This window comes from Prionailurus bengalensis, chromosome D2 (genome assembly GCF_016509475.1).
Source record: "Prionailurus bengalensis isolate Pbe53 chromosome D2, Fcat_Pben_1.1_paternal_pri, whole genome shotgun sequence".
Classification (NCBI taxonomy): domain Eukaryota; kingdom Metazoa; phylum Chordata; class Mammalia; order Carnivora; family Felidae; genus Prionailurus; species Prionailurus bengalensis.
In genome coordinates, this window is record NC_057351.1 from 80351294 (window position 1) to 80378557 (window position 27264).

The 27264-nt window shown below is 54.3% G+C and overlaps 1 protein-coding gene across 4 annotated transcripts in view; it reads right to left on the bottom strand.

The window, feature by feature from the left end:
• Window positions 1–27264, bottom strand: part of CTBP2 (C-terminal binding protein 2) — a 161891-nt gene that overhangs the window by 123514 nt on the left and 11113 nt on the right. Inside the window, exon 1 of one of the 4 annotated variants that reach the window (XM_043597814.1) lies at window positions 24955–25310. The exons of the other annotated variants lie outside the window; for them this stretch is intronic. The gene's annotated coding sequence lies outside the window, so the exon portion shown is untranslated. Of the gene's footprint in view, window positions 1–24954; window positions 25311–27264 lie in introns of those variants that run through there. 4 annotated transcript variants of the gene reach the window in all.

Here is a 27264-nt window from a genome sequence, read left to right on the forward strand (position 1 = left end):
TCACATCCTCTACAGGACAAAATTACAGGGATGGGAAAACAGATGAGTGGTTCTTGGGGATGGGGACCGGACGCTCCAACTCTAGGACATTCTCTGAACAAGCTAGGTCTTGGGGGCCGGGCAGCCCTGCAGACGACCATGGACGTGGACCGCGAATGGTCCTGGCCACCGGAAGAGGGTGTGGCTGTAGGCGGGGGACACGTGAGCTCCTCGGGCGCTAGAACTGCTCTGGATCTTGACCACGGTGGCGCATGCTGGAATGGACGACACAGGGGACACTGCGACACAGAAGCGGACACACACCTCAAGCCACATCAACGCTGGGGAGAGCTCAAGGATGTCTGGGGAGCACATCAATACCCATTTCCTGGCTGTAGTATTGTTACCATTGTTTTGCAAGCTAGGACCACTGGGGGAGACCAGATAAGGGTATTATTACAAGCGCATGTGATTCTAGGGCTACTTCAAAATAAGTTTAGTTAGGTTTGCCCTGTTTTTTTTTTTTTTTTGGTTTGTTTAGTTGGGCTCCTGTTGGCCACAGATAGGGCCATTCCTTTATTTTTGTGGATTGGGGTGTTTATAAGAAGGAGCCACGTGGAGCCGACCCCACTGACAAGATTGACACACTGAGCTGGGATCCGCTTCCTCTGGCTGCCGGGGCGGGGGTTGCCACCAGGAGCCCAGCCTGCCTCTCAAGAGCCAGAGCTCCGAGCTCCTGAACCCTGACCTTCTCCACGGCAGTCAACAAAGATGCTTGCTATGTAAGTTCTTTCCCGGGAACGGGCACGACTGACTGGTTTCTCTCTCCCAGCTGCTGCTGGACGCCCAGGGCTCCCCAGGTCACAGGTGACAAGAGGGCGCCTTCCCTGGCAGAGCGCCTTCCCTGGACGAGAGACAGAAAAGCAGCTCCCGGGGCTGGTCTGTGCTGGGGAGAGTGGGCACACTGGCGGGGAAAGACATCCAGGTTTCCCTGACCCAGCCTGGCTAGACCAAAACTACAGGCAGCGGGCTGGAACAGGCCAAGACTGTCCCCGGCTGACAGCGCGGTTGTACGCTGGCCTGGCCACCTTCCAACACCCAGCTCGCTCAAAGAACGTTCTGGAACCGAAGTGTCCCGGCAGATCACCAGGGTCAGGCGGCCCACCTGCCTTGCACGGACCCACAGCTACATTCCTGCTTTTCCAGCAGGCTGGGGACCTTGCGGGTGGCCCTGGAAACTGCACAGCAGCCTTCCATGACAAAACCTAATCACGCTGTATCGACCTAAAGGTCTTCTGTGGCCGTCCGTCCGTCCTCCGAGATCCCCGGTTGCCTCCCTGTTGAGGGGAGCTGGCAACCCCCCTCATCCTCGCTGCTAACTCCCTGCTGACGACTCAACCCAAGGAAGAAAATTGCAGGAGCATCTCTGCCGTTTCGGCTTTTATGGTCTTCAGGGTTACACGGTTTTCGATTTCATTCGACAGGAGTTTCTCCTTAATGTCTCCCGGAGACGGTCACAAACACGTCTCCCTCTCCCCGAAATGTGCCATTTTGGGGAGATACAGCGTACAGGAGAAAAGTCTTCCAATAATAACCCTACTTTTTCAGCTTCTCTCCACCCTCAAATAGCCCCTTACTCAGAAAGCTGAACGCTTTCTCAGGTCTCCAACAGCGCCCGGCTTCGGAGCCGCCGAAGAAATAACCAGCGCCTCTTTTATGGAAATAAAAAAAAAAAAAATCACATTCTACATAAATTAAATATATAATTTGATTAAACATGTTTATGTCTTTGCGATGACATTTAAAATAGAAGCAATCATTTTCGGTCTTGGAAGAAAAACTCTTTCAAATAGAATTCGAAGCTGTCAAACCTACCTTCTGCTACAGATCTTTTAAATGTCACGCACCTTCAAAAGGGGATGGCAGCTTCCTTTTCAATATGCAATTCCAAGGCAGTGCGCTCTGAATCGAGCATGTATTAGAACACACCGCTGGCATTCACGCTGGTGAGGGGTAGCCTCTGCACCCCTGCTTCTCAAGGACCCGCTCGGGAGCGCAGCGCCTGTCCGGTCCCGTCCAGTCCCCGCGCTCTTCCGGCGTGGCCAGGGCCCCGGTAGCAGGTGGCAAACCACAGGGCCCGGCACCAAGTCCCGCCCCTGAAGGGGGCAAAGGTACCTTCCTAGGATTCCTACGGTTTTCCCTCCCAGATATCTTGCTGAACTCCGCGTAACCCAATTTTGGCAAAGCATCAACGGCCCAATTGTTAAGACCGTGTTAATCAGATGCAAAGAAAACTCCGAACTCATTCTCCTAAGTCAATGACCTACATATTCAATTGCTTATTCTCCAACTCAGTGGCAAACACCGTGCTATATTTAAACATAGAGCACAGATAGATCTTTCTTCTGAAACGTTAGTGATACAGATAAGCCTTCTACTCCAGCCCTCCTCTCCTCAACTTAAGGAACATAAACATCGTCAACATCCTGCGGCACTCTGAAGCGACCAAGCGTGCTCCGGGTCTCCATTATTTTCGCAAGAAGGTAGCAAAGTGTCATTTCTGTAAGACGTACACGTGAGCAGCATTCCCGCTGGTACATCAACAAACGAAGCCTGGTTCGCCCCTGCCTCCCCAGTACCTGGCAAATAGCAAGTGCTCCGAAAGAAAACGGATCCAATGACTTCAAGTCAGTTAAGCGTGGGTAACAAGCACGCTACAAACCAAGTGCCCAAAGGGGATGCAAAGGCCCCCTAAGGGTTGAACCCTGGCGCTAGGGACTGACCCAGTGATCTCACAGCTAGCAGGGAAGACAACAAAGGAAACAGGGAGCTCTCGGAGAATGTTCTAAGACTACGGTAGGGGCAGAAATTGAGAGATATCACTGTTGATCTCTTGGTATCTCGCCCAAATAGGAGGAGGCATGAGGAAGTCAGCTCCCCACAGCCATCGCTGGAGGAGGATCCTAAGAGCATCTGAAGCATCAAGGCAGAGGGTTTGAAACACCAGACAGAAGACAGCCCAGGCCAACACCACAAGAGGTACCTCCTTGCTGGTTCTTCCTGGGAAAGGATAGCGGCTCTGGGGCAGGTGCGGGATGGGGTGGGATGGGGAGAAGGGTAAATGAGAGGCCAGGGGAGCCTTCCAAACAGAACGCAATGCAGTGGGCAGTCTGGGAGAGGACCAGAGTGAGCAGGACACATTGGACAACCAAAGCCCAAACCTGGGCTGTAGTTTGGAATCCTTCCTGGGTGTACCTTCCTGCCCAACCATGCGACTTTAGGGAAGTCACCTCGCCCCTTGGAAAGCCTCTCCTCCCAGGTACAGGAGAGGAATGCCACCCACAGACACCAAGACCCTCTAACTCAAGTTCTAATTCCATTTAAAATAGGCGATCAGGGGGGCGCCTGGGTGGCTCAGTTGGCTAAGCGTCCGATTTCGGCTCAGGTCATGATCTCGCAGTTTGTGAGTGCGAGCCACGCGTTGGGCTCTGTGCTGACGGCTCAGAGCCCGGAGCCTGCTTCCGATTCTGTGTCTCCCCCTCTCCCTGCCCCTCCCCTGCTCAGGCTCTGTCTCTCAATAACAAATGAACGTTAAAACAAAATAATAATGTAAAATAGGCGACCATGAAACTTTAAGCCAATTCTCAAGGGCTTGAAAGAAATCAAGAGTGTGGAAAAGGAAGACTTATTGCAAAGGGGATCGCTTCTTTTCTTTGGACTCCAGTAATTCCCTTCATTGGGCAGCAAACTCTGGGCCCCACTGCACAGATGAAAAGGACCAGGAAGGGGCGCCTGGGTGGCTCAGTCGGTTAAGCGTCTGACTTCGGCTCAGGTCATGATCTCTCAGTCTGTGAGTTCGAGCCCCGCGTCGGGCTCTGTGCTGACCGCTCAGAGCCTGGAGCCTGTTTCAGATTCTGTGTCTCCCTCTCTCTGACCCTCCCCCGTTCATGCTCTGTCTCAAAAATAAATAAATGTTAAAAAAAATTTTTTTTTAAAAAAGAAAAGGACCAGGAAACCCTACCCATGAGGCCAGACCCCACCACCTGACCTGTGGCACCAACTGGGAAGCCGGGAAACATGGGCGAACTGAAATGCACAGTGAAGCCAGGCTCTTCATTCAGTAAAATGATGCTTCTGTTCCCTTTTGGCCACACCAGCCCTTCTGCGTGGTTCCTACGCCCCTAGCCTCCTCCTAAGAGGGGAACCTTCTAGTTATCACCACTCGCCCTCCCATCTCCCACGCCTTGCCCACGGAAGGGATCAGCCAGGTTCCCCCCAGTCACTCTCTGGGGCTCCAACACTGCTTCATGAGCCTTGCTGTCAAGGTTTCCTTCCTATCACCTCCCCCACCGCCAATACTGCGTATCTGTATACGTACGCACATGTACTTGTTTCCATAGATGTTAACACATGCATCCAAAAGAGCCGGTGTAGACTCCTGATGGTCAAAACCAACAGCCCTTTCTCGGCCGCCATCTATCTTCTTAGCTGGTGGACAACCCCCCCTCCACGAAATATACACACCCCCATTCTAGGATTCTGATATTGGACCAACTATTAAGAGAGGCAGATTTGGAGATAAAGGAAACGTAACCTGGTCTTCAAGGCAGGTCCAACAAGGAACAAGAATAGAATGCCAAGTGCCGGAGAAGCAGGCATGGGAGGAGGAGAGATCAGCACTCTGCCTCAGAACTCCCATTCAGGTGCTCCCGAGTCCGTTTCTTCCTGCCAGTCCCCACCAGGAGCTCCAGGTACACCTGACAGCTGCCTTCTAGACACTTCCTCCCCACGGGCACGTCCCACCTGCCTCTCAAACTCCACTCACCCACGTCGTCACCCCACCACTTGGAAGCTCCTGCTTCCAACCACATCAAACCCAGACTCTGCCCTGACTTCATGTTTGTATTACCGGAACCGACCAGGTCAGCCTCTACCTTTGCCCACCTCTACATCTGAGGGACTGGCAGGTGATCCCTAAGTTATCCCTGTACGCCGATTCCTGGGCAGGAAGCAAAACTCCAAATCATCAACTCTAAAACACCTATTAAAAGCCCAGCAGAATTAATACCTTTTTTTTTTTTTTTCCCGGAAGGGAGAATGACCCAGTCCAATTCAACTGGTCAATATCAACTAGCCTAATCCCTATAGTATTTTAAATTCCATCCCTAATCAAAGGATACCCTTCGAGGAGCTCCTCACAGAATGGCTTCCTCTAAACTGTCACTCAACACGATGCTTCTGACTTTTTCTGGCAGACCCAGGCACAAGAAGCAGCCTGACATTTGTTACCAGACCCCGGGTGATGGCAGAACTCTCTATCCTCGGTACGCCACTTCCCTGTAACGGAGCCTTTCTCTTTATCATCAGCTCAAGGACGCACGCGGTCTCCCCAAAACTCAGGGAGAGCTGTTCCCAGCCAACTGTCCTGAAATTTATGGTTGTTGTATTTGCATTTTTTTTTTTTTAAATCAACTCTGGCCCTTCCCCCATCTCATCTTACAGAAGCCTTTTTTTTTTTTTTTTTTGAATCCTCAAAAAAAGTATTTTCTGGAAAGACGATATAGAGAAGTGAATGGAACCTACTCAAGGACACATTGGTAGCGCCGTAAACCAGGTCTTCAAAAGCACTGGTCCTAGAGAAACTTGGAGAAGCTTCCCCAAGACCAGTGAAGCCAGCATACCCAGACTGCCGGGATTCTGGAGGGTCCAGAACACCCACTTAGCCAGCATCTTCACACCGGAAGAAAAAAAAAAAAAAAAGAGAATCACAGAGTAGCACAGGCATTTCTAGTTATCAGTGGGCCCCCAAAATCAACTCTTGGCAGTCATGAAGGCAAACAGATCGGCACAGATGTTCAGAGCCAGGAACTAAAGACCTTGATGGGCAGGCTTCGTGGACGAACACGGTATTTGGTGGGGAGGGGAGACCACAGGGCAAGGGAGAGGTGCGATCATTCTCACCATCCAGGGAAAGCCGAGAGAGGCAGGCCCCCTCTAAAGAAAGAGGGCAAGGCTACTCTCTCCGGGTGAGTGAGCTCCACAGCCCCACCGGCAGCAGAGAAAATCATCTGCACGGGTCTTGTTAGCAGAGGCCCAAAGGGAAAGGAGGACATGCCCCCCCCACCCCTCCTCTGACCCACTGCACCAGCCCTCAAGCAGAAAGCCAGCCTTCTGTTTGTTACACGGTTTAAAACACAGCTCCAGGGGCGCCCGGGGGGCTCAGGCAGTTAAGCGTCTGACTCTGGATTTCGGCTCAGGTCATGATCAGGTCGTGGGTCTAGCCTTGCATCTGGCTCTGCCCTGAGCGTGAAGCCTGCTTGAAATTCTCTTTCTCTTTCCCCCCGCGGCCCCTCCCCTCCATGCTCTCGCTCTCAAAAAATAAAATAAACAGCTCCGTTTCCCTACATGATTGGTAGCACTATAAAATTTCGTAACTGTTTTAGAAGACTAAAGATACGCCCGTTCTATGGCCAGTAATTCCATTTATAGGAATTTACCCAGGAGAAAAGAAAACGAGAAATATCCATAAAGAGACATGGGCAAGGGCGCCTGGGTGGCTCAGGAGGTTAAGCATCCAACTCTTGATTTCGGCTCAGGTCATGATCTCACAGTATGTGGGATCAAGCCCCGCGTCTGCTCTATGCTAACAGCATGGAGCCTGCTTGGGATTCCCTCTCTCTCTCTCTCTCTCTCTCTCTCTCTCTCTCTCTCCCTCCCTCCCCTACTTGTGCATATGCACGCTCTCTCTCAAAACAAACGTTTTAAAAAAAAAAAAAGATACGTGCAAAAACAGCTTTATTCAGAACAGCCAAAAGCTGGAAACAGCCCAAGTGCCCATCAACAGGTAACTGCGGTAGCCGATTCCTAGAATAGAATCCTATACAGCCATGGGGAAGGAACAGATGAGCCACCCAGGCTAAAACACTCAGGTATCTCAAAAACATCATGTTGAATTAGAAAAGGCTTTGGCAAAAAGGTACACGTGGTATAATATGTAACACGTGAATGCGCAACATAAAAGTATCTATGTATATTACATAGTATTTTCATCACCAGCAAGCAAAAGTAATCGTGGTGGGGGGGGGGGGGGAGGTCACGGTTGGGGTTGCTGGTGGTGATCACAGAGACAGGAGTGGGGACTTCCCGGAAAGGGCCAGGAGGGAAATTTCTGGGGCAGTGGGATGAACTAGCTCTTGAGAGGGGCTGGGGTACACAGGTGTGCGCCTTTGCCAAAACGAAGTGACTGGCACTCTTAGGATCTACGCCTTTCATTTCACCGCGTGTCCCCACTCCCTGAACACCGCCCCCGCCCCCCCAAGCTTTACTTCAAAGGAAAGCAAAACAAAGAGGAACCACAAACGACTCAATGTCAGGTAACATGCGTGCTAAGGGACTCAGGGGTAAAGGGGAGCAGGATCCAGAAAGGGAGCCAAGAAACGCGGCCAAGTAGGAAGACAGGCCGACGGGCAGAGGGCAGGAGAGGGCGTGAGCAGTCAGGCGGGGGTGGGTGGCATCCGCGTGGGGAGCCTGTCCTCCTATCAGTCCACACAAGTCCCGTCTCTGGAAGGAGGGCCGCAGGAGCCCCCCGTGAGGCAGGTGCCACTTCCCCACCATGAGCAGAGACCCCGGCGGCCCAGGTAGCCTATCCACTCAAAATCAAAGTGTGGGAACGGCGTGCATCCAAGTAATTAACAGCCACTCTTGCCATGAGCAGACTTAGGAAGCCAAGGAGGCCTGGACAGGTTTAGGACTGTGCCCTGATGTGGGCTGATACGACAGGAGGCCCCCTTCCCCCCCGCCCTGGAAAAGAACCGCTGTCTGAATAAAGAGTCAAGGGGACTCATCTGCACTCCGCGGGGTCCTGTGCTCGGAGGCAGGCGACAACCCCAAGAGCAGCCAGCAGGGTTTCGGACCCTCCCTCTCCAAGCCTCTTCAGGGGTGGTACAGCCTCCGGGCCACAAACAGCTCCCCAAGAGCAAAGTATTGCCAGGGGGCCCATCTGGAAACATATCGTGAAACGCCACTGGACTTCAGGACAGCGGTCATGGTCAGGGATCGTAGCCCACAGAGGGCAGGACTTCTCGGGCTCAAGGTGTGTTCCCAGCGCAGGTCACACGCAGGCCGCACTTACCGGCCCCTTGTATCACTCAAGAGGCTTTTAAAGTAATAAGTATAGAAGACATACGCAAGTTGAACCCCCTGAAAGGCCACCCCCTCCACTCTGATTCCTGATGCTTCGCCCAGACGGCGGGCAAACTGCGATACAAGCACACTGAGAGGCAGGAACAGCATGGCAGGTGTGCAACAGAGCCACGACCCTGACGGAGCCCTCACACTCGGACACGGGCAGCTCCTGGAAATCGCCGAGCACAGGCCTCGCACGTCGGAGGCGGGCAACCTGTGCCGGGAGAGGAGGTATGGCTCACCGCCCAAACTGGAAGAAATTCCTGGGTACCATCCCTCTGACTTTACGAAGTTCCATGCGTGTTTAGAGTTTGGGCTCTCCAAACGCACAGTGCCAGACACGAGGAGAGGAGCTGTGCAGGACACTTCGTGGGGAACACGGGAAGGGAGTCGGAGGGAGAGGCGGGTCGTCCTTGGGCAGGAGACAGGGAAAGAAGGAGTCCGGAGGGGAATGTTCAGGCGTGGTGGGCTGGCTGCTACAAGGAGACCCGAGTCTTCCAGGAACGGCCTGGCATCTCCACTGTGCTCAGTACCCGGCTGGGGGCGGCCCGCGGGAGCCGAGGCTGTGAGTGCCATGCTAAACTCCAGATGCAAAAGGCAGCAGCTGGGGCCACCAGTCAACTCCATTACCAGAAGCAGAGGATACCAGAGTGGCACCTTTTCACGGCCGCAACCCCATACCAGGTCACTGCTATGGGTTTATAACCCGAGACTTGATTCTGAACTTCTCCGAAGATGGACCATCAACTTACAGGACCCACCTTGGCTGCACCCAAAGCACTGGGGTGGGCAGCATTTGGCAGGCGTGAGGCAGGAAAGCCTTGCAAGGACGCCCACCCTCAGGGAGCTCACAGCCCAACAGGAGCAACCCGCTACCCCCAGAGCAAACAAGATGGGGGTGGGAGATGGGATCTCCAGGACGAAACGCGTCAGTGGACGTCGGAGTGAAAACCAGGAGGCGGAGACTGGCAATTGGGAGAAGGGGCCACCTTCTCCCGGAGGCAGGGGGGGAGGCAGGGTTGGCTTGGATTGACCAAAGTCAATCAATTACCCAAGCTAGTGTACTAGTTAGAGTAACACTGCTTCAAACAAACACATCCAAAACGGAGTATCAGCGCAACACGATACAAGCTATTTCTGTATCACAAGAAGATCAGGGTTCCTGATGATGGACAACTCTTCACGGGGCGATTTAGGGACCCGGGAGGCTAGTATCTTCTGCTGGACCCTCAAGGGGGGGAAAAATAAAGTAAGTAAAGCACACTGGTTTCCTGACTACTTCTGCCAGGAAGGGACATCTCTTCCGACCAGTGTTCCATCAGCAAGAACGCTCCTGGGGCTTCTGGTAGATGCCCGCGTGGTGGCGGGGTCAGCCACTCCGGCCAGAAGTCCCCACCAGCGAAGGGGAGCGTGGGACACCTGGTCATCTCCACCGCACGCACCTGCCAGCTCCGTTTCAGGAAAGACTCATTTTGGAAGCAACGCAGGTCTCTGTGTGCTCCGAGCACAAGAATCCAAGGTTACCTGACCACGGGACCAAACGCGCAAGAGATGCCAAATCTAGAAATCCATCTATTAATTTTCCTGTTGCCACACAACTGCGACATTGCAGCGGAAGTCTGGTCACAAGGGGACTTCCACTGATCAACTTAAAAAGTGAAAAGCTCCTTTTAATGGAAAAGGACCAGCCCTGAAACTGGAGAGCATATTTGCAAACTTTAACGTCCATCATGTCTAAGAAACCATCAAATCTTACACCCAGAGTTATTTTATAAGCCACTAGGAAAGAGAAAAAGAATGTGGTCAATTAAATTATGGCATAGGATCAATTTGGGGACAACTCGGTCCTGGAGATCGTAAAACGGTGAAAACCAACGAAATAAGGGTGTTTCTGTTTGAAGTCTCTCAACAACCCAGTAAGAAACACAGGAACCACCAGCTCACAGACAGGGGGTCCCAGCCTCTGTCTTGGGTTGGGTGACCTGCCAGAGGGGACCCAGCTGGGGAGGGGGTTTCCAAGCAGCCTGACTGAGCGCCTGCACCTGTGTCAAGATCCCAGCACATCTGAAAAGTCTCACAGAGCAAGCCAGGCTCCAATATCCATACAGACTCTGCTTCGAATGGCAAATCAAGCACCTTGGATAGAATATTCTTCTGAACTCATTTGAATTAAAAAACCCTCCACTAAAATATGGATTTTCATCTGCATAACACTTTACCAACAAATTCCACAACATTCAAGTGAGAACAGATGATGTACGGAAATATCAAAAACAAGAATCCGATTTGGTAAACAGTCGCGCGCTATTTTCACATCATCCTAATGAATTTAGTTTCAATAAACGCAAATCAGCAAACACTCTGAAAATTCTAATGGTATGGTACAAAACGATGCTTTGAATGACAGCCCCAGAACACGAACTCTTTCCAGCAAGGGACAGATATGCCACAGGAGAAAAATCAAAACGGAGGATTCCGTTCAAAGGGTCCGCTTATGGCTGGTGGGTCTGAACTTGGCCCCGGGCGTGCTGCCCGTACGAAGCTCCCTGGACGGTGAGTGAAGGAGAGGCAGTCTGGACCCCTGGATCCTGCTCAAACTGCGGGCACAAGCTGTTACCAGGTGGTCTGGCACGTGCAAATATACACACAGCAGGGAAGTCAGCCGTCACAAAAGACGACACGCCGTTTTCTGGTCAAATTCTTGCCCAGGGCAGGCTCCTGCCTCTCTATCCATCTCAGTAGGGCCCTCACCATCAAGTGCACCAAGTGTCTGGGGAGGCCGATAGGACCCAGGCCAAGAGTCCTCCAGCTCCCTTGCCCACCAGCCTCCCAATCTGTCTCAATCTTGCTGTCCCTCTGAAAGTGGTACCCAGGTTAAATCTCCGCAGTGACTTTTACTGGCACTTTGTTCAACTGAAGGAGGGCAGTGAGCAGTGAGACAGGGAAACACACAGACAACCCTGGAGGAATGCAGGTGGGGTCATCTCTTCCGGGAGGCATCTGGGCAATCTTCATCAGACCCCCCCCCCCCCACCATCTTTTCCATCTGAACACAGAGGTTGTCCTTGACAGGCTGTCATTAGAGCATGTTTTTTTCTTAGGATGTATTATTTTTGAGAGACAGAGAGAAACAGAGTGTGAGGGAGGGAGGGACAAAGACAGAGGGAGACACGGAATCCGAAGCAGGTTCCAGGCTCCGAGCTGGCAGCACGGAGCCCGACGTGGGGCTCAAACTCACAGACCGCGAGATCATGACCCGGGCCGAAGTCTGACGCTTAACCGACCAAGCCCACCAGGCGCCCCAAGTCTAATAGCTTTCTTAAAAACAAGTACACCCGTCTCTGAGCTCTATGGGGACAAGGAAGTGCATCCCCTTTACCACATTCCTCCTAGAGCCGAACATGTGGGAATCGACACATGAGTAACTGAATTCTGGGTGTCTGGCAGATCCTTCCTGGCCGTGGCCCCAAGATCAGAGGAGTGTTGTTTTGCCTTTTTTTTTTTTTTTTTTTTTGCATGGGCAATGAAGTTTGGATCCCAAAAGGAAGGTACATAAAAATATTTAAGACTTCACTGGTATCATGTTAAGCAAGAAACAAGATCAGATTTTTAAAAGCATGCCATCAGCAGGAACAGATACAAGCGTTCAAAAGCCACAAGCACGTTATTTTCCACTTGCTGTGCGTCCAAGGATCAAGGTAACCCCCGTGGCCAGACCCACGCAGCTGGAACTCTTAAATCCAACACCTATTCTGGCCCAGCAGCCTCTCCATCAAGTAACTGTTATCACTTCCAACTCGTGAAGCCGGCAGGCTCTCTGAGCCTCATGCCCTGCCCGAGTCCACAGCCGAGGGAGCAGAGATCCCAGTCGACTCCGACTCCCAAGCGCCCAGCAGAAGACCCCTGGTGACCCGCTGGGCAAAGGCCGGGGCAGGAGGAATAAGGTGAAATGGGATCAGGCTTCAAGAGGGACCCCCCTCCCTGCCGCCGCCATGGAGAATTCAGGACCCTCTGCTTCCTGCCACCCCAAGCCCCCTTGGGCAGGGGGGGTCATGACACGGTCCCAGCTCTGAGCTCAAGGCCCATCCAGGAACTGCAGGCAGGGACTGGGGAATCTGTGAGACCCCATGATTCTAAAGGCCCATCATCTACCGGAGACTCAATAGCGGGGAGCTGGCCAAGCTCCCAAGGGAAAGGGGACAAGACTCGCCTAGAAACCTGTGCCACCTGCCACGGCAGCCCCAGACGCCCAGCTCCACCCAGCAAGGAGGTCCCAACCGATGGAGGGGAAGCACCCAACATCCTCAGGTGCCACCTGTGCGTCCACAAGTGCTCAAGGAAGGGAATGAGCCAACAGCCCCAACGAGTGGGTTCGTCCCATCTGAACCTCCGGGCTTTCCCCCCCAGTATTCTCCCCAACCTGGAAGCCGAGTCAGGCACAGCCCACATGTCCCCCACCCCAGCTGAGGCCTCTCAGCCTGGCCTGCTGGTCCGCTACACCTGCCCCACCACTAACCCCCAAGGTTTCATCCCAACCCCACTCAGGGGCCCAGGATCTTATTTGTGATTTTTAGAAACCTCAAACGCTTTCCCTTTCATAATGAAGACACACAGCAGTTAGGTCGCATCCCACAGAGGGCCTGGGGCGCCCCCAGCCAGGAGAGCCTCTCCTTGGTCCGGGTATCGCATTGTTACCAGGCGTTCACTTCCTCCTCCATGGGGGGGCACCGGCACCGTTCAGCTCCCCCACCCCCACCCCAGGGCCTTCACCCAAGTCCAGTGACCTGTAAACAAGACGTCCTAGGGTTTCCTTTGTTCACCTTGCAGCACCCACCCCACCCCTCGCTCCCCCTCTCCCTCCTGTCCTAGAGAACCAACAGAACACTCTCCCCACCCCGAATTTGCCCGACAAGGAATCCCACACGGAGGCTCAGACGCCTGTGAACACTGTTGAGAGCTGCATTCTTTTCCCACTGTGCGCATAGGACCCTCCCCACCCCATCCCCTTGACCAGTGCCATTTCTGGGGCTCCCACCCACCCCCAGGCATGAAGCCCCCAAGAGGTCCACAGGCCGGAGCCCACCCTCCAGCTCTGTTTCCTAGGCAACAGCCCGCTTTCCTTCCCACTGACCACTGACCGAGGCAGGAAGAGTCCGGCACTCCCGGAGTTACTGCTCAAGGGCCAGGAACCACAGCTTCCCTTACTTATAAGCAGGAGGGGCCCCGAGGCACATGGGACCCCTCTCCCACGTGCTCACGGGCACCTGTCCCGCTAAGTAAGCTGACCCCACTTTCACTCCAGGAGAGCCTTGCAGAGCAAACGGCACAGCCCCAAAGACGCTCACCTGCGGATGGGAAACTGGCCCGTGACTCCTGCTCAGGACACTCCGCGGTCAGTGGCTCTGGGTCACCTGGTATCTGGCCCCACAAGACTGGGGCACCTGTCCCGTCGGACACGTGTTTGAAGAGTTGTGCTCCCGGTGAGGTCTATCTGCCCCCTGTCCCCCATCTGGGGGGTGGGGGAGGGGACAGGACTTGCTCGATTCTCTGGGCGTCCCTGCCTTCTGGCCCACAGGGCAGAAAAAATGGCCTCAGCTGAGGGCTGCTGGGCCGGGCAGCGGCCCTCTACCTGGCTGCCTATTAGAATCATCTGGGAGCTTTCAAAATTAACCCAAGGCGGGTCCCACCCCAGAACCTCTGAGGGTGAGGCTGGGCTTGGACCTTTTTCCAAAGCTCTCAGGTGACGTCAGGTCCAGACAGGGATGAGAAAGACGGGGCTGGAGGGAGCTGGGTGGAGGGTGGCGCAGCCTCCAGGGAGGCCAGGCTGGACGGAGGGAACTCAGGCAGCCCACTCCCCACCACAACCTGCAAATCCCAGCCCACCGCCTCCCAGAGGCCTTCCCTGACCTCCCGTGGATGGGAGCCCAGTTCCCAGTGCAAGGACTACCATGCCCGTCCCCCTGCCTGGCTCAGCTGGTCGCTCACCCTCCTCCGGTTGTGTGGTCTGCTCCTTGCAGGCAGATCAGGCCAGGCTTGTTCAGGCCGCCAGTCCCAGACCCCCCAGGGCATCAGCCACACTGCTGTGCCGCCCACCCTTGCCCCTTCCAGCCCATTAGCCCTGCCTGAGATGGGGAAAGGTCCACACCCCCTTGGCACGCCCAGAGAAGGAAGAGGCAAGAAGGAAAATGAAATCCATGGATCCCATTCTCTAGGGAATTATGTTCTCGGCACCTTCCGAGCCTCCCTACTCAGGTGTGATTTACTGGCGAAACCACCCCCTACCGAGAACTAATTTCCTGAACTCACACACTGTGCACCTACCAACAGGCCAGGGGCTGAGGAACTCAGACCCCACAGCCTGTTACAAGATACCATCCAAGATGCGGGCCATTAATCCCTCGAAAATGGCTTCACTGCACCGAGGACATCTAGGGACAGAAACATACAACACATTCTCCCCAAATTCTAACAGGACGTCCGTCTCACCAGTGGTGCTGCCCGGGACCTTGAAAGAGCCCAGAGCATTTCAAATGGGCTCTGGGCAGGCAAGGGGGCGGGGGCCGCATTAGAAGGGGCTAGGTCACCAAATTTTGCCCACCCAAATCTTCAGCACTGACGTCACCACCAGGATATGGGATGTTTATTTTTTACAAGGTCTCCTGCTCCTGCTCACCTAAAAATCTAAATTCTCCCTCTGGGTCTTCACAAACAACGCTGCCCAAATCACATTTCACCAAAGCATCGAAAGCCCCAACAATTTCAGAGAAGGGGGACAGGGAGATCAAAATGATTGAAGAAAGGTCTAGGAGGCAAAGCTCAGTTCGATCAGAATGGGCCCTGTGTCTGACAAGGGCCTACGGAGACGGGGTCCCCTTTCTGGGTGCATCTGCACTGACCAAACCCAGAGCAGGGCCTCGGGAACCCTTGCTGACTATGGTGGGCTGGCCCTCAACAGCCAGCCCCCCTCGTCCCCACCGGCTCCGTATCCCCTGCCCCCTCCGGGCAACAGCCGCTTCTCTTCAAGGATGGTGAACCGCGCACACAGTATCTAGGGTCAGACTTTATCTTTTAAATGCACAGTGTGCCCGAGCCAAAAACAAAACAAAAAGCCTTTCCAAGATGCTTTCCAAATTCCAGAAACACACTGGGCTGGAAAAAATGGAGCCCTGTTTCCTCTTATTTTTAATCTAACGTTGGCTAGATTTATAATAAAAGAGAATTACCTATTTATTTGCTTACCTTACTTGGAAAGACAATAAATTGGAAAGGCTTCATAAATCTCACAGGGAAGTCCTTTAAACATGGATTGTCAGCAGAAATCCGTAAATAACCTTCTGCCAGTCCCTAGCAATCACCCCCACCACACATTCTTTTTCCTTCCTGCTTTTGTACTAATCTTCTAGCAAACAAATCCAATCAAGCACCAAAAAACGGTTTTGTTCTTATCGAAGTAAGGCTCAGAAAATACCCAGGAGCCACCAGGCTGCGGACTAATTGGCTCGTGAGAAGAATCTGATGGCAGAGAGGGCTTCAGGGGACCGGGCAGAGGGACACCTCTGCACCCCCCAAACGCGGCCACACTGCCCTCCCTGATTTACCCAACCCAGGCTGGCTTCACAAACGGAGCCAGGGACTCGGCATTAGTCTGAGCTGGAGCACACCGTCCACAAAGCCCCGGACAGGCAGACGGACACCTTATGAAAAAACCAGGTCGTGCTCTCGTGGCGGACAGGCTGGCCCGGGTCCTCCCACCTGGCCTAGGCTGATGTCCACGACCACGCCTGTGTTTGCCTCACGCCCTTAGAACCCCAGCGCTGACAGAGCTGCTGGCCAAGTTCACTCATCCCCGTCCAGACCAAGGGGAAGGAAGAAAGCTCACTCTCAGAGCGGACCAGGCCTCACCCAGGAGGCCCGTTCCCACGTTAGCTTGGCTTGCAAGGCAACTGGTGGATGGGGTTGATTAAAACGACCTTCGGCAGCTCAGAAAACAGCAGAAGAGGGACAGTCTCACACTGAGGTTTCAAGGACTGTGCTAAAAATAAGTTTAAGTAAGAGGCAGAAGGAGGCTCGCGGATAATCAAATGTGCAAGACTTGAAAGAGGGACTGTAATCAATTTACATATCAGGAAAGGAAAATTACCATAACCAGAGGGAAAATTTCTCCAGGCCAAAAGGTTGAAAATAAAAAAAATTAGACGGGCGAACCACCACCCAAGTGTAAATGAAGACGCAGGTCTTCAGAAAGCACCAGGCTCTTGAAATGCCTGTCGGCTTGCAGAGCCTCGAACCTTGACTGCAAGACCGTGATACTTGGGTGCGAGATGCACAGCTCAGGAACCCCAAAGGCACCTGTGCAGGCCGACAGACCCACCTGGTTGGTTAGCTCTGCGAAGGAGTGGGCTCTTGCCCCAAGTCCCACAGAGGTTCCCGTGAGCAGCTGTCACCAAAGAGCCGTGTCCCTCCCTGCAAGCTACTGAGCTGTCCTGAGCCCGGGAGAGACACTTAGTGGTTATTATTACGGATGCACCGAACGCATTTATTTTTATATTCTCCCCCTTGACACATGCCTGGTACTCGATGAAAGAGCAGCGATATTATTACTTACCTACCAAACGAGACGCGTTTCTAGTATTCTTGAACGAAGGCAAAGGCCTTTCTTAACTGGCTCCCTTTGAAACAGACTATCTGACGGTGTGCGCGCCTCAAGAACGTTCTCCTTACTTTCCAGCCGGGCCTGGGCAGACCACAGCAAGCTGCTCACCCCTCGGGCTCCGCAGAGTGGCTGGCTCCCCCGTTCACTTCCCTCCAAGTCAGCTAGAATTTGAGGATCCACCCACGGGAGCGGCTCCCCACCTAGAACTTGCCCTGCGGAGACAGGCGGAGCCCGCCGGGCGGGTGGGGGGACTGGAAAGGCACCCTGAGCACAGGACACGAGCAGGCCGTGGGCTGCTAGCAACCGCGGTCCTACTGCGCTCCCAGTGTGCACCACACAGTCCCGTGAACATCCACGGGCAGCTTTTATGGCTGTGGATGGCACACCCTTCCGGACATAAAACGCTTTTCTCTCTTACGTGTATGCATACAACTCTTCCCGTTAAGAAGCCCCAGCCTCTGAGCAAGTTTCTTCCCCCTGGAAGGGTCACACAGGGAACTGGCGTCATGAGGCTGTCGTGGCAGCAGGTGCACCGGGGACCCTCACTGCAGCCAGGTCCCGCAGGCTCCCCAGGCCGGGAGAATTCGGGCCTTCCCGCTGGCGGTGGTGGGGACTCCTCCAAAATCCGAACCGCCCGAGCGGGACTGACGGCTACCCACATACAACTTTTCTGCCCAGGGTCCAGGACTCCAGCTCAAACGGCCCTTGTCCTGAAGCCTTCGGGGACATGGGATGCCAACCGTTCCGCTGCTAACCCCAGGCTCCAGGCTCCTTGCCCAGGTGGAAGGCCCCCGAAGTCCTATACGTGAGCGTGTCCCAGTCTCCGTCACTCACCCCCAAGAGGCCAAGGATACTCAGACATGAGTTTCAGGCCGGGACCAAGGTCAGGTTTAGTCTGAGCTCACAGGCATCAAAGGGTTTCCTAACAGACACAAGCCGCTCGGCAGGATGAACGCTTTCACCCGCCCTAAGTGCTGGGGCCCGAGTGGGGAAGCAAAGATCCAACACTGAAGACGTTTCCAGCAGCAACCGGAAAATCAATAAATGCAGCGTTCCCCAGCTAGCAATTTACAAAATTCCCAGACTCGTTTCATAAAACTCCCCCCAACTGAACGGAAATAGGGGAATATTAAATACTACGGAGAAAGCCGGTGGATTTCGGCCCCCGTGCGGCGTGACAGGGAATGCTCTCCTGCACGTCCTGACCCGCCTCATTAAATACCCGTCCTCAGAGAGACCCTGACCCTATCTGGCACAGAGGGATGCTGACTGGGTGGCCCACTGCTGGCTCCAGCAGCTGCTGACCTTCCCACAGAAAAGCCCTCTGGTCCCTCCAGGCTTTCCCCAAACCACCCCTGTTGACCACAGCAAGGTGGCTGGCCAATGGGGACCTGAGTGTCACCCCACGGCCCCGTGCCACCGGGACTCACAGAACACGGACCGGCCACAGCACACAGTAGGTACGCTGCCTGCTTGCTCCACAGCTACTTCCCCTAAGGAGGAGAAAGGAGGAAACAGCCAGTGACGGGGTGGTCACTCTTCCCAATCCCTCTGGACCCGGAGCCAGCAGCCAGAGTGGGCAGAGAAGCACCTGTTCCCGGGCACCTGCCAGGAGGGTCAGGCAGGACACAGGGTGGAGGCGGTGGGCAGAGTTGTGTGCGTGTCCTCGGGAAGCCTGGGGACAAGGGCCTGAGAAGCCCCCAGGCCCGCACATAGGAGCCTGGCACCGCCCCCTCTGGGGAGGAGAACAGGGCCCTTCAGGGACCCCGGGTTCCGTGGGGCGGACAAGATGCCAACTACAGAGACTGACCTTCACTCCAGCTCACCCAACCTGGCCCGATGCCTGAAGTCACAGACATCCCAGGGACGGCACGGGCGGTGTCACTCAAGCACGTCTATCTGCTGGGACTGGAGTGTCCTCCTGGGCCACGTGAAACCCCCAATGTCCTAGGCTGGCCTTTCTACCAACAAAAAGGGGCAATGGCATCAGTGGTGGGCGGACAGGACAACTTTCCTCGGGGAGGGAACGGGTTCTGCAGCCCAGGTGCTATTCACACAACCTTTTGTCAAAAGGTGTGGAACAGCAGGTGGAAAGGGCGGGCTTTCCTGTGTGTAAATGACACCTATGTAAAAATGTTAGTAAGTCCCCCAAAAGGGCAAAACGAATAATAAAAACATGACTCTCCCTGTGGGGTGAACTCAGCTCCACGGCAGCCAGAGCGGTCTCCGGCTCCCCCCGGGAGACCACCCGTCCCCATCACTGACACCGGCAGGAAGGACCCCACCGCACACACTGGCTGGTGTCCCTGAAATTCAGCTGCGCTTCCCACAGTCTGGTCAGGGAAAACACCTTTGTCACCTTCAGCAGTTTAGTGGCCAGGAAATGAAAAATGAGAGTGCCCTCAAGTACGGTTCCTTGATGGCTCCTGCCCTCATCTCCTCCCATCCCACTTAGACTCCTCACAGACCCTTCATTGAACCCCACACTCAAGCCAGGAGCAGACAAGCTCCCAGCGGCCCTTCCGCGCTCCCTGCAGGGAGATGGCCGGTGGGGCTGGGTCTCCCCTTGCCAAAGGCTGCCGCTGCCATCCTGGGGGAGCGTGGGACCTGTGTGCAAGGGGCAAGCCGGCAGCCCTGTGACGCCCCCTGAGGCCATACCCAGCTAAACAAGTCCCCAGCAGCAGGCGCTGAGACCCCAGCGGTGCCCAAACCCTACGACCGCAGGCAAAATACCATTCGGCCCTATCTTGGCACCTGGGCTTCTCCGTGGAGGGACACAGCAGGCACATGTCCCGGAGCTCAGAGTGAAACAGACACTCCAGCTCTGGTGTTAAGTGGGTGACAAGGATGACTGGCCCACCACGCGGCCCGTGTACTGTACTTATCCCCCTGTCCTTCCCACCCCACCACTCGTCAGGCACCTGGTCCTGGCAGTCTAGGCACCACGCACTCCCCTAACAGCCCCCCGAGCCCACGCTGCCCACGGAGGCCACAGCCGGTCCAGTCCCCCGACGCATCACAGCCCATGCCTTAAAATGCCGCGTCCGGCAGTGGGGATCTGAACTCAGGGCTACCCCGCACCCCTCTGGCCCTCTCTTTGCCTCTTCAGACCCAGAGTCCTTCCCACTCCCATCCCTCATTCTCTCTACAACAACAACAAAGAACAGTAATAATAATGCCCGCATTGAAGATCTTCCTCGAGGCAAAGGTCAAGGCTTGCCATATACGGAGTCACTTAATCCTCACAGATACCCTGCGCACCTACCACGTCACTGCGAAGACAGTCAGGCACCACGAGGTGGGTGGCTTTCCAAGGAGCTCCCGGGGAGGGGAGCAGGCGGGTGTCCCGGGAACAGAAGTGCACATCTGGAGGTTATGAGGTTGTGCCGCCTTCGGTCACAGGAGAGCGCCGCCAATGTCTTCTGGGTTCTTCCAGCAGCAGGTCGGCGTCCCCGACCCCTCAGCCTGGGAATGACCCACCCTCCACCCTTGGTCTCGGGAAGCACCCGGCGCCTGCTCCAGCTCTCGCACAGACACCACGGCTTTGCTGAACTTCAAGATAAACCCTCCTTGCTCTGGCTTGGAGGCTGGCACACAGTAGGAGCTCTAGTTGCTGAAGAATCAGATTCTCGTTGAACAGACAATTGTCAGAAAAAAGCAAATTCATCTCAACGTCACCGCGTCAACTTCCACAAGTCAATCCAAACGGAGTTACTTTATCACAGAACGTAAAAATTTCAAACCCTACGCGTAAAATACGACACATCTATTTTTATGTGATCTACAGAATTAGAAAGCTTTCCTAAATCTCTTAAAGGTGGTTTTTTCCAGTAATGCATAACTGCTTAATTGGGAAGTGTACAAAACATAATTACACTGCCTAACGCTACGATATTGCTTATGGGAATATCTTCGTTCACACATTCTCCTTTATTTTGTATTTAATCTCTATTAAGATGTCTACACGCAAACAGATAGGTGCGCTCGTCTTCATAAACACCATAAATCATAAAGTCATTTCTTGGCTAACCCAAGTCCAAAAGCAGCCCCCCAAAAGAAGCTGCTAGGACCCAAAGGCTTTCGCTTCCTGTATTTAAGCAGAATCAGAATTCCTCTTACCATGTAGCTCCGGACAGCTAGAAGTGGGCCACTGGGCCGGTAACGGTTAAGAGAAAGGCTGGAATTTTTTCTCCTAGTCGATGTCTCTGCATGCAACTCGAAAGGTATCCCAAACTGCCCCCAGAAAGCAGTTACCCAGAGCAGAAAGGGCAAATCCTTTCTGCCCGAGACCGCAGTGAACAACCTCAGATCAAGAAATAAAAGGAGGCCCCTTCAATCACTCGTCCAAGGACACCACGCACGCCCTCTGAGGTTCACCTTCAAACAGGATGCCTAAGGCTCCAGACTCTTCAACCGGGGCGAACTTCCCCGCGCCCCCTCCCTGCCTTCAAATGCGTGCACACACCCTCAGCCTTAGAATTGGGTTGTCTGAATACACAGCCACTCTACAGGTGTCGGTCCAGAGGCAGGCCAGACCTGCCCCCCCCCCACTTGTGAACTGCGAGCCCATCCACGTGGCCCCTCTGAGGCCCCTCTGCCGATTCCACATCCACAAGAGAGAAGTGTCACGCCTCCTCACGATCTCCTTTCTGGGTTGTCACTAAAAAACACAGTGTTTCTTTTTTTTTTTTAATTTTTTTTTCAATGTTTATTATTTTATTTTTGGGACAGAGAGAGACAGAGCATGAGCGGGGGAGGGGCAGAGAGAGAGGGAGACACAGAATCGGAAACAGAATCCAGGCTCTGAGCCATCAGCCCAGAGCCCGACGCAGGGCTCGAACTCACGGACCGCGAGATCGTGACCTGGCTGAAGTCGGACGCTTAACCGACTGCGCCACCCAGGCGCCCCAAAAACACAGTGTTTCTATAAAGAGGATAAAGGTAAGCTGCCAGGCCGGATGGACACAGAAGCTATCGGCCTCCGTGAAGCCCCGCCAATTAATAAATTCACCGATCAAGATAAAAAGGCTTTGCCACAGAATGGGTTTCCTTGCGTTTCCAAAACAGAAGGTGTCGTCCCCAAATCTGTGTGTGGCAACACCATGACGGGGATGCTGGAGGCACACACAGGAGCCCCCGGGGGGTGGTCTGTTCACCGGCACAAGGTGGACGTGCCTGGTGCCGACCTCCTCGTTCGTGCTCGCACAGGCCAGTGTGAAAATCACCAACTCCACCGAACCCGCCCCTGACGCGGGGGCACGGATTTCCAAAGGGGGCTTCCCTAAGTGGCTGACAGTGTACAAAAATTTAATTTGCAAAACCAGTTTCTCCCGTTGCCAGTATGTTGTGACATGGCCCGGCCCGCCTCAGGGAACCCTGCTGACTGGTCCAAAGAGAAAGTTCAATGTCAAGTGCATCGGAATATGGAAGCAGCTCCACTGTTCACAGGTCCGTGCGAAATTTCCCTCGTGTCCCTAGGAAAGCCTAGCGCTGTTCTAGGGGGTGGAGAATCCCTCCGAAACCATTAAAAAAAAAGAGAGAGAGAGACAGGGAGAGAGAGAGAGAGACTAGGTCGGGCAGAAATCCATATTTCCGTTTTCAAATCTATTCATTCAGATCGAGGGGGAGGGGGTTATTCAAGATATTTAAAATCTTTCCATCATTTGTCGTGCCAAATGTTCAATAACTAGATTCAAATGTAGGGATGTGCGCTGGGGAGTGGTGTGTTTTTCAAGAAAGACAGTTTGTGTGCAGTTGGCAGGTTCTGGGCTGGCTGCGTTAAGAACCACCTGGAGGAGTTTGCTAAAAATACAGATGTTCTGGCCCCGCCTGGAGCTTCTCCAACCGGATGCCGGGTGGAGCTCCGGGAGACTGACTCCCGGCCAGGGGTGCCCCAGAGCCGCCCTGCTCCAGAGGCCACCCCCTCAAACCACCTGGGCACAGTCCCTCCCCGGGGACCGCGAGAATCAGCCATGTGAAAACCACCAAGCCCACAGCCAGCTTCTTACTGCGACAGACACGCTCGGAATGCACGGGCTCCGCTCGCGGGGCGGGGCCGGGAGGAGGGGTGGGCCGAGGGGTGCGGGGCACGAAGGACCTCTCCGGGTTCCTGGAAATCCACCAATTCCAAAGTTCCGTTCCAGAGGGATGTGGGAAAACACCTGGTGGGTAGCTCGAAAGGGGCAGAGGCAGAAGGGAAAGTGGTTCCTCGTCCTTTAACACCACACAACCCCAGGCACCGCACTGTTCCCACTGACCGCTTCTCACATGCATCAGCCTCTATCTACTGTTCACGCTCCCTAGGATCTGCACATGTGGAAATACGCCATTTTGGTCCCTGACCCCTGAGATGCCCTCACATTCCAGCAGCAGATGCCTCCCAAGGGCATTTTCAAGGATCATCTTGCTTGCTCTCTTTTTTAATGTTTACTATTTATTCTTGAGATAAAGAAAGAGAGAGAGAGAGAGAGAGAGAGAGAGAGAACACAAGCTGGGAAGGAACCGAGAGAGAGAGAGAGAGAGAGAGAGAGAGAGAGAGGGAGAATCTGAAGCAGGCTCTAGGCTCCAAGCTGTCCGCTCAGAGCCCAACATGGGGCTCGAACCCACAAATCTTGAGATCATGCCTTGAGCTGAAGTCAGATGCTTAACCTACTGAGCCACCCAGGTGCCCCATCAAGGATCATCTTGCTTTCCAAGTGCGATTTTTTTAATAGCGTGAATTGAACCCAAAGAAACTGCTAGTCCATAAAACGACCAGCCCACCCTGAAGGCAACAAACTGTGTCTTCGACAGACCCTGGAAGGACATCGTCCCAAACAGCGTCTCAGGCCCCCCCTCGTCACTTCACACTCACGGGACCCTCCCCGTCGAGCCCGTAGCCCAGCATGAAGTTCAGAGCAGCAACCCCGCCCAGGGAGGACATGTCCACACCCACAGCGTTGCCTGGCTCTAGCGGGCACCCAGTCAGTCCCCAATGAGTGAATGAATGAATGCCCTGGGAGGAGACGAGCAAGAACCATCCCCTTATTCCAGGGGGATGGCTGGGAACACACGCAGCCAACTGGCCACCCGGCTGGACCTGGGCCCGTCCCCAGGGCGGCTACTGACCAAGCGTCCACCACGTGCCGGAAAGGCAAACCCAACAAGCCATTCTCGGGGAGAGACCCCAGCCCTTCCACTGCCGGCTCAGGACCTGGAGCTCAGATGGGAGCATGTGAAGAGAAACGCCTGCGGGGAAGGGGCAGGTGTAGTGCTAGTAACTTCTTCTACACAGACTCCCCCGGGAATGTGGCCAGGCAAGTCACTGGCGCGGTGCTGTTAACTCAGCAGAGAGGGTGCAGAGCGTTCAGTGGTGATGAACTGAAACACTGGGCGGCCTCTCCAGTGGGCCCCACCCGTCCAGGGCGGCTGGAGCCGGTGGCCCCCGTGTGGCCCGTCCTCAGGCAGAGGTAGGCAGCACGCAACCACTACTCTTCTCTCCTTCTCTGGTAAGAGAAATTAGCTCTTACGTAGAAAGCAAGTGTTTCCCGGGGCATTCCCCAGAGTGACTGCATCCAGAATAACACTCAGGTCTAAAGACAATCTGAATGGTTTTGGGGTCATCCCTTTGGCCCCAGGAACCCACAGATGGGCTGCTCCCTAACCTGACCAGCCGCCACCCCCCCTCCCCTGCTCTGTGCACCGCGTACTCCCTAGATTCCCCGACGGCACCAGGATTCGGATCTCCCACCCTCGAACACTATTCACTCCAATCTCACCTGGTCCCGTCACCAGCCTCCCTAACATTCATCCTTCCTTTTCGTGCAAAGGGTAAAAAACCTCCCGTTCACACCGGGCCCATTCCCTTTGGACTCGGCTCACCACGTGGGACCAACAGGCCCCATCCCTCGCCCTGCATGCCCAAAGCAATCAAGGCCCAGGGAGCCTTCTCTTCCTGTCCCCCAACACCCGAGGGGAACCCCTCTTTCCACTGCCGAGGTCAAGATTCTCTGATCTCCACGCAGATGGTGTGAGGGACACACAAGGAAACCTGTTCCAATGCGGACATGCCCGCTGGGAGCAAAAGTGGCTGACCTGTCTTATTTTGTAGAAATGCCTACAACGTGTCAGGCCTGTTCTAAGCACTTTGTAATTCTTACCCGCATTTTAGATTCAGAAAAGGAAGCCCTCTCCAAGGCCTCAGTAAAGCCCAAATGCAGTCCAGCAACTTTTCCAACTTCCTTTGCCACACTTTTCTCGAACAGTCTGTCCGGTGCGATGCCTCTTCTCCATCTGTGAGCAGGAATCTATCTGGTTGCCTCTTGCAAGGTCTGTGAGGCCGAGGGCGGCCTTCCTTGGGCCCCTCGTCAGTCTGGGAAGGAAGACATTCACAGTCTCTCCGTGGGACCTCTCCTCTCCCTCGCCAAAGTCAACACACAGAGAACACGGGGCACCCAGTGCTCCAAAGTGGGCTGCTGGGATGGCCCAGGGCAAAGCTTTTGGATCTGACCCTGGAGCCTCGCCCAATAACCACCAGGATGTAAAACTCCCAGCCATGGGGAAGGGCCAAAATGTGGTCCCTGCACTGGCCCCACCCCTTTCCCCCAGACAAGGCTGGTCACCGCCCACCTACCCCCCGCCCCCCGCCCCCCTCCCCAGCCCGCCTGCACACCCCCGGCCCCACATGATGAAAGGAATTACAAAAACCCAAACAAAACCCAACTTTTTAATCTCCCTTGGGGAGAAACATTTTCAAGAACTAGATTTATACTTGCAAAGTGCGTTTCAAGTGGTTTTGCTGAGCTGGGGTAGGGGTTGCGGGGGACCTCGAAGACCTCAGGCCTGTGCGACACACACACTAAGAACGTGACCCAAACAAGGGCCAGTCACAAGCCTCTCCCTCCGTGCCCCCGGGACACAGGGGCCTCAAATAAGGCAAAGCTCACAATTATCACAAAGAAAACTCACATCCTGTGGAACTGCTTTCTCTGCCCACTCCTTGGAGCACATCTGGCCAGTTTAGGAAGGGAAAAAAAAAAAATTACCCACGGTTCAAAGTCCTCCTTAAATACTCAGGAAGACATCATTACAGATAGAATTCCAACTTTAACTCTGAAATCTCCTGGCTTTTGTCAGCTGAAGCCACATTCTTAATCCCAGGCTTAGTGGAGAAATGAGAAGAAAGGATGTGTGTTTGAAAAAAATAAAAATCCGCAGTCCTGACTGAGGAGCAATGAGCATCTTGGAGGAACAGAACAATAAACAGAAGTCTGCGGAGAGGCCAAGGCAGAGAAAAATCGGGTCTCAGAAACTCGGGGTGTGCTCACCAGGGCACCAATACGGGCAGGCGGGGGGCACTCATCAGATCGCCCTCCTCGTGTCCTGCTGGAGGGGCCTTTCTGCAGAGCCAGGGATCCCTGGCAGAACAGGACAGGGGACACAGACCTTCTACACCACAGATCCAAAGGCCGGTTCTGAAGCCACCTGTGACCCCCGGCTCCCATCAAAACCTTGCAAGCAAAGGCTGACCAATCCGAGGGACGTCCCCGCGTGTCTGCGCACAGATGCCTTAAGACCCAGCCCCTTCCACTCTCCAGGCAGCGTGGGCCGGGAGGAAGCTTCTCTCTTCTCCTGCCCCACAGGAGCCTACCACACACCAGTCTTCTGCAGGCAGGGGAGCACGATGGAGATCTGCAGTTTGCAAACCGCACAGGGGACTTCAAAGAGAGAGAATACAGACCATTACCTAGGCTGGAGCTGAGCCAGCACACCGGGGCTCACCCCTCTCCCCGTCCCTCAGCCATCCAAAGGCCGAATGAGAGGGGGTGTATGTACGCCGAGCCCCCCCGACCACCCGCACGCCCCACTGCGGCCTTGGGGCACCAGCAAAGACATCAGTGAACTCCCAAGCACACACGTGTTCACGAAAGGAACAGCAGCACTGCAGGGCAGGAAGGGAATCTTGTAAGTAAAGGAAAGCCTGTTTTTCAGGAAAATCTCCACCTCGTGGGGACCTTTCCCTAAAGGAAGCCAAGGTCAGGGCTCTCGCGTCACCTGCTCTGGGTGCCTTTCAGGTGAGTTAACCACCCAAGCAGGCTCCTCTCCAGATCTCGGGACACACCCAGCCTTGTGCCTTTCCCTTTCAATTCTCTGATCGACTCTCTGAAAAGAAAGCTGCTCCTTTTGTTCAGGAGGATGAATTCAAATTCCTTTCTAAGGCCAACACAAACGCAGGGCAGCAACCCAAAGGAGGTTTACCCAGCAGAATCAAGTTTCTGGCCGGTTTTTACAGGAATGGTGCAAACAGCCCATTCCAATTAGGTGAAATCCTCCCCACATTCCCGGTCTCTTTTCCCAGATTCCCCCGTGTCGAACATAGGAATCAACTCCTATTGTAAGGAGTGCATAATGAATCGTGGTGAAGAGAGCAGCAGCCAGAGTGAGGGAAGGGGACATCCCACCCACCTCCA